The following is a 7,174-nucleotide window of genomic DNA, read 5'->3' on the forward strand; positions in this document are numbered from 1 at the left end:
GGCATGGGTGCGGGGGCGGGGGCGGGGGCGGGGTGGGTGGTGTGGGGTGTTGGTGGGGTGTGGGGTGTGGGAGGGGGGAGCGGGTGTTGGGGAGGGGGTGCGCTAGCGTGACTCCAAGATCTATTGTCTAATCGAATGGCTAGCAGCTCACCTGGCCCCAATAGCGCCACCTGGCCCCAATAGCGCCACCTGGCCCCAATAGCGCCACCTGGCCCCAATAGCGCCACCTGGCCCCAATAGCGCCACCTGGCCCCAATAGCGCCACCAGAAACAGTGGCTGCCACTGGGACTACAGGCAATCCTGAAGAGGATACTGTTTGTCGCCTGGCAAGCTCCTTGAGTCTCGGTTTTCCAACAGGACTAAAACACTGGCTCTGGCCAGAATGGGTGGGCAGCTGGGTTGGCGGAGCAGGCATGGGGATTAAAAGTGGGGGTGGAGAGGTGGGGTGACTACTTTAGGGGTATCTCCAGTGGGTGCAGGATATCTAAGCAGAGAGATAACACCATCCATACCCACTTCCAGCCTGACAACAGGTTAACCCTTGACACTTGGCTCTGGTCTGCCCACTCTCTATAGAAGTGAGGAGGCAACAGGTGGTATGGCACCACTGCTGCAGCCCTCAATTGCATGTTTCCTCCCCCTCCAACTGCCAAAAGCCCATTCTGTGCCTGACAACCCATACAGGCAGTGGGGGTATGTAGGTCCAGCCAGAATGTGAAAGGGAGAGACACGCACATAGGCTCAGCTACAAAGACTTTCATGGCCCATTGACCTATCAACCCATTGACAATTACATTTGTTACCAGGCAAGAAACACAAACCTGTGAAGTATTGGGCCTGGAAGTGAAACAGATGGTTCCAAGACATGAGATAATGATATGATATCTTGACAAGTAAATAGAGAAGAAATAAAGATGTAAAGTGTCAAGATGGGAGAGATGAACTGGAGTTCATTTTACTGCTTCTTAGTCACTGACAAAATAAACAAAAAAAAATTATCTCCAGTTTTGTTGCTATTGCTTTCACCTCCTGACCGGAGATTGCAGAAATTTTTCAAAATTTTGGGTTGTAAAGGAAGCAGAAAGTGTTTGGAGATAAGGTTTTGGGAATTGAAGACAGTCTTTATCTTCCCTGAACCTTTCTGATCAGAGTCATGTTCTGGTTTCTGTTATCTATCATTTCCAGCTAATTGTTTCAGGCCTGAACCCGGATCAAAGTCCCTCCTCACAATGTTTTGTTTCCAAGATATTGTTTCCTCTCCAGTCCCCCTCCTCTCTGAAGGTATTGAGTTTTTTTTTCTCTGGTGGTATGGCCCCACAGGCAAGGCTCCCAGAGTTTCTGCCAAGTGACTGTGTTGGTGGCCAGGCTGATGGTTCATTTGCCTCTTTGTCACAAGGTTGTACATTTAATTCCTATTTCTCGACCTCGGCATAAATTATCAAGGCTCACAGGACTGAGGGAGTGCTGCACTGCACTGTCCTACAGATTATTGAATCATGGGGCGTGGCACGGTGGCTCAGTGGTTAACACTGCTGCCTCTCAGCGCCAGGGACCCGGGTTTGATTCCAGCCTCTGGCAACTGTCTGCGTGGAGTTTGCACGTTCTCCCCGTGTCTGCATGAGTTTCCTCCGGCTGCCCCGGTTCCCTCCCACAGTCCAAAGATGCGCAGGTTAGTTGGATTGGCCATGCTAAATTGCCCATGACATTGAGGGATGTGCAGGACAGGGAAGAATTAGCCATGGTAAAAGCAAGGTTACAGAGATAGGCCATGAGAAGGTGGGGCTGGGTGGGATGCTCTTCAGAGGGTCCTTGTGGATTCGATGGGCTGAATGGCTTGCTTCCACACTGTAGGGATTTTATGATTCTACAGATGAGATGCTACATTTTTTTATCCCCCTGACGTGGTTGTCAAAAACCATGCAGTCCTGTTTTGAAGAATATCAGAGAGTTACCCCTGTTGTGCTGATTAACGTAACAAAAACAGATGACCCGACTATTATCACATTGCTGGTTATGGGAGCTTGCTGTGCAAGAATTGGCTGCCATATTTCCTATACAATAAACAGTGACCACACTTCAAAAGTACTTCGTTGACTAAAGCACTTTGTAACAAAAAGTCCACGCTCTATGACATGCAGTGCATGTGAGACAGGCTATCTACATGCAAGCTTTTCCATTTTTGTCTGTCAGACGTAAGTTTAGATGGTGTAAGGATCTTGTGGTGCAGTACTAGAATCCCAACTTGTGAGCCAGGAGACCCCGGTTCAAGAATATCGGCACCCCTGCACAGGTTAATTACAAAATATAAAAGTAAGTTTTTAGATGGTGAATGTTGTAAGCTATTTGACAATGTGGCTAGAGATAGTAGGAACTGCAGATGCTGGAGAATCTGAGATAACAAGGTGTAGAGCTGGATGAACACAGCAAATAAACAACTGCACCTCCCAGTCGCGAACCATTTCAACTCCCCCTCCCATTCCTCAGACGACATGTCCATCCTGGGCCTCCTTCAGTGCCACAACGATGCCACCCGAAGGTTGCAGGAACAGCAACTCGTATTCCGCTTGGGAACCCTGCAGCCCAATGGTATCAATGTGGATTTCACAAGCTTCAAAATCTCCCTTCCCCCTACCGCATCCCAAAACCAGTCCAGCTCGTCCCCGCCTCCCTAACTTGTCCTTCCTCCCACCTATCCCCTCCTCCCACCTCAAGCCGCACCCCCATCTCCTACCTACTAACCTCATCCCGCCCCCTTGACCTGTCCATCCTCCCTGGACTGACCTATCCCCTCCCTAACTCCCCACCTACACTCACCTTTACTGGCTCCATCCCTGCCTCTTTTACCTGTCTGTTTCCTCTCCACCTATCTTCTCCTCTATCCGCCTCCCCTTCTCTCTCTATTTATTTCAGATTCCACTTCCAAGGAACTGTGAACCTGCACCCCATTGTCTCTTTGTTTAGCAGAACTCCCCACGACCTTACCATTAAGTGTATAAGTCCGGCCCTGATTTGCCTTTCCAAAATGCAGTGCGTCACATTTATTTAAATTACACTCAGTCTGCCACTCCCCGGCCCATTGGTCCATCTGATCAAGATTCCGTTGTACTCTGAGGTAACCTTCCTTGCTGTCCACTACACCTCCAATTTTGGTGACATCTGCAAACTTACTAACTACATCTTCTATGTTCATGTCCAAATCATTTCTATAAATGACAAAAAGCAGTGGGCCCAGCACTGATACTTGTGGCACACCATTGGTCACAGGTCTCCAGTCTGAAAAGCAACACTCCACCACCACCCTCTGTCTTCTGCCTTTGAGCGAGTTCAGTATCCAAATAGTTAGTTCTCCTTGTATTCCATGTGATGTAACCTTACTAACGAGTACCACGAGGAACCTTGTTGAACATCTTACTTAAGTCCATATAGATCACATCCACCGCTCTGCCCTCATCAATCCACTTTGTTACTTCAAAAAAACTCAATCAAGTTCGTGAGACACAGTTTCCTAGGCACAAAGCCATGTTGATTATCCCTAATCAGTCCTTGCCTTTCCAAATACATGTAAATTCTGTCCCTCAGGATTTCCTCCAACAACTTGCCCACCACTGATGTCAGGCTCACCGGTTTATAATTCCCTGGCTTTTCCTTACCACCACTTTTAAATAGCGACACCACATTAGCCAACGTCCAGTCTTCCAGCACCTCACCTGTGGCTATCAATAATACAAATATTTCAGCAAGGGGCCCAACCATCACTTCCCTGGCTTCCCACAGAGTTCTAAGATACACCTGATCAGGTCCTGAGAGTTTATCCACCTTTATGCTTTTTAAGACATTCAGCACCTCCTCCTCTGTAATATGGACATTTTTCAAGATGTCGCTATTTATTTCTCCACGTTCTCTATCTTCTAAATCCTTCTCCACAGTAAACACTGATGCAAAATACTTCTTTAGTATCTCACCCATCTCCTGTGGTTCCACACGTAGGTGGCTTTGCTGATCCTTAAGGGGCCCTATTCCCTCCCTACTTACTCTTTTGTCCTCAATGTATTTGTAGAATCCGTTTGGATTTTTCTTAGCCCTATTTGCCAAAGCTATCTCATGTTCTCTTTTTGCCCTCCTGATTTCCTTCTTAAGTATACATCTACTGCCTTTATACTCTTCTTGGGATTCGCTGCGATCCCTGCTGTCCATACCTGACACATGCTTCCTTCTTATTCTTGACCAAAACATCAATTTTTCTAGTCATCCAGCATTCCCTACACCTACCATCCTTGCCCTTTACTGTAACAGGAACATACTGTCTCTGGACTCTCGTTATCTCATTTTTGAAGGCTCCCCATTTTCCATCTGTCCCTTTACCTGCGAATATCCACGCCCCAATCAACTTTTGAAAAGTCTTGCCTAATATCGTCAAAACTGGCCTTGCTCCAATTTAGAACTTTAACTTTTAAATCCTGTCTATCCTTTTCCATCACTACTTTAAAACTAATAGAAGTATGGTCACTGACACCAAAGTGCTCCCCCACTGACACTTCAGTCACCTGCCCTGCCTTATTTCCCAAGAGTGAGTCAAGTTTTGTATCTTCTGTGGTAGGTGCATCCACATACTGAATCAGAACATCTTCTTATACACACTTAACAAATTCCGTTCCATCCAAACCCTTAACACTATGGCTGTCTCGGTCTATGTTTGGGAAAATTAAAATCTCCTATCGTGACCGCCCTCCTTAACACACCACATAGTCGTTGAGAGCTTATGGTTTTTTTCATAAGCAAGTGAGATTTCAGGCTAATCTCAAGGAAAGAATGTGAGTTCTAATTCACTCCTGTTTGCTAAAGAGGATCTTTAGATAACTGACAAATGCACCAATTCAAAACCTCAAGGGAACATGGTGTTGAAATTTGAAGACACCAACTTGCATTTATATGCACTATTCCCAAGGTGTTCCACAGCAACATTGTTGGATTCTGAATCACAGAAATGGATATTAGGACTGATAACTGAGGGCTCGATCAAAGAACTCTTAAAGAAGGAAGTGGAAGACAGTGAGGTTTAGGGAGGATGTTCCAGTTGCTACTGTATGGCAACTCGTATCGATAAAATAAAGTTGCCTTGCATCAATGACTACCTGAATTACATGAAAATATTTCACTTTAACTCGGAGTCGAAAAGCTACTAGCAAATTTGTATCGGTAGCCGTAGTAGTACCTGATTAGACCTGTTAGAACGAGGCGTTATGAATGCTGAGACCTTTAAACGGTGATTTCCAGTCAGTAAGGAAATGGCCCCTAATCTTTATAAAGTATGACTCACAGTAGTTTACTCACAAACAGGATCCTCTGAGCATTATTGCTCATGGGTGGGGTCTTAGAGCCGACTTCCTCTCTGCCTCAAGACTATACTGGGCAGATTTCCCAGTGAAGATTGTCCTGGCTGGGATACGTTTTCCACAACATCTAGGTTACATCATGTGACCATTTGATGGTAAGCAAACAAATCTTTCAGCTTGGATTCTTACTGGGAATGAGGTCCATAGGTACTTTGGAGGAGGGAGGAATGGCTGCGTGAGTAATGGGCGGTTTGTAAATCCACCTATTCTTTTAAACCGAAAGTAAAGCTCCTTCCACAATCTCCCCGTCAAATACTTCCAAGGGTAGGTGCAGCATGAGGTTAGATACAGACTGAAGCTCCGTCTGCTTTTTCTATTTAAATGAAAGGTAACAAAATTGGCTTAATCAACTCCTGAGGGGGCACTGTAACAAAATACAAACTAATGGCTAATGGAGAGTTATATAAGGAAACTTGCTAAATTAAAATGTACAGGGTGATGATGCAGCCTAGCCCCTGTGGTACCCATCAGTCTCAAAAGGCCTCTCTCATGCCAGTGAGCTCTGCACCTTCCCTCTCCAGGGACATCCAGGCACAGACATAACCATGAAAGAGGGACAGACTGTTAGGTACAACAGACCCCTCCATATCCCACTGCCTGGACCTGTCAATAGCTACCCTGGCCAGGCCCAGGAGCAAATCCATAAGGAAGCTCTGTAAATCCATCTACACTGTGGATTCTGCCACAAAGTAACAGTTACCACAGGATAGGATAAAGGACCTCTTTGCAAGTGGGCACAAATGTTGGGTCTAAATCAAACTGATGATCCTCCTTCAAGCCAATCTCTTGGGCTTAACATTGGTCATATCACTGAATTAATCCCTCTTCAGTTCACCGTTAATATTCATGGAATCACTCCAGTGCAGATGGAGGACATCTGGCCCATCAAGTCTGCACCAAACCGCTGAAGAGCATCTCACCACCACTCCCCATTCTATCTCCATAACTCCACATTTACCATGGCTAACTGACCTAGCCTGCGCACTACAGGACAACTTAGCATGGCCAATCCACCCAGCCTGCACATCTTTGGACTGTGGGAGGAAACCAGAGCACCCAGCAGAAATCCACGCAGACACAGGGAGAATGTGCAAACTCCACACAGACAGTCGCCCAAGGGTGGAATTGAACCCAAGTCCCTGGTGCTGTGAAGCAGCAGTGCTAACCACTGAGCCACCGTGCTGCCCTAAGTAATTCAGTAATATTCTCACCTTAATTTTCAGATTCTTCAACCAAAAGCAAAATACTGCAGATGCTGGAAATCTCAACCAAACTCAGAATGCTGGAGAAGCTCAGCAGGTGTGCTATCATCTTTGGAGAGAGTAACAGAGTTGATGTTTCATAGCTGGTCTGAGACTTCTGCCAAAGAGTCATATCGGCCTCAACATTATCTCTGTCTCTCTCGCTTTCTCTGTCTTTCTCGCTTTCCTCCCCCTACATTTGTTGCCACACCAGTTGGGTTACTCTGTGGTCCTATGCAGATTTCTCCATGGACCTCCCCCTCCCTACATATAAAATCTATTCCAGCCTCATAACCTTCTACGATCTCTGCATTCCTCCCAAATCCTTGCCCCAAGAACTCCTGACCATACCATGAAAGTTGATGACTGAATCCCACTAATGCCTGTAATAGAAATGATTGTCAACCTGGAAAGATGGAGGAGCCTTGATGTCATTGTAACAATCACATGATATTAAGAGATCTCATGGGGCCCAGAATCAATGTTGAGGACTTGCAGGGTAATTCCCTGCTGATAATCTACCACTTTGTAACCACCTC

At 46.2% G+C, this 7,174-nt stretch overlaps 1 long non-coding RNA gene across 2 annotated transcripts in view; it reads right to left on the minus strand.

Annotated features, from left to right (window-relative positions):
* LOC125485796 overlaps window positions 1–5,324 on the minus strand; it is a 46,654-nt gene extending 41,330 nt beyond the window's left edge. For both annotated transcript variants that reach the window (XR_007264505.1, XR_007264504.1), the window contains exon 1: window positions 5,214–5,324. This is a non-coding gene — a long non-coding RNA (uncharacterized LOC125485796). The remainder of the gene's footprint in view (window positions 1–5,213) is intronic.
* Between the last annotated feature and the right edge of the window lie 1,850 nt (window positions 5,325–7,174).

Source organism: Rhincodon typus, chromosome 22 (assembly GCF_021869965.1).
Source record: "Rhincodon typus isolate 14 chromosome 22, sRhiTyp1.1, whole genome shotgun sequence".
NCBI classification, from domain to species: domain Eukaryota; kingdom Metazoa; phylum Chordata; class Chondrichthyes; order Orectolobiformes; family Rhincodontidae; genus Rhincodon; species Rhincodon typus.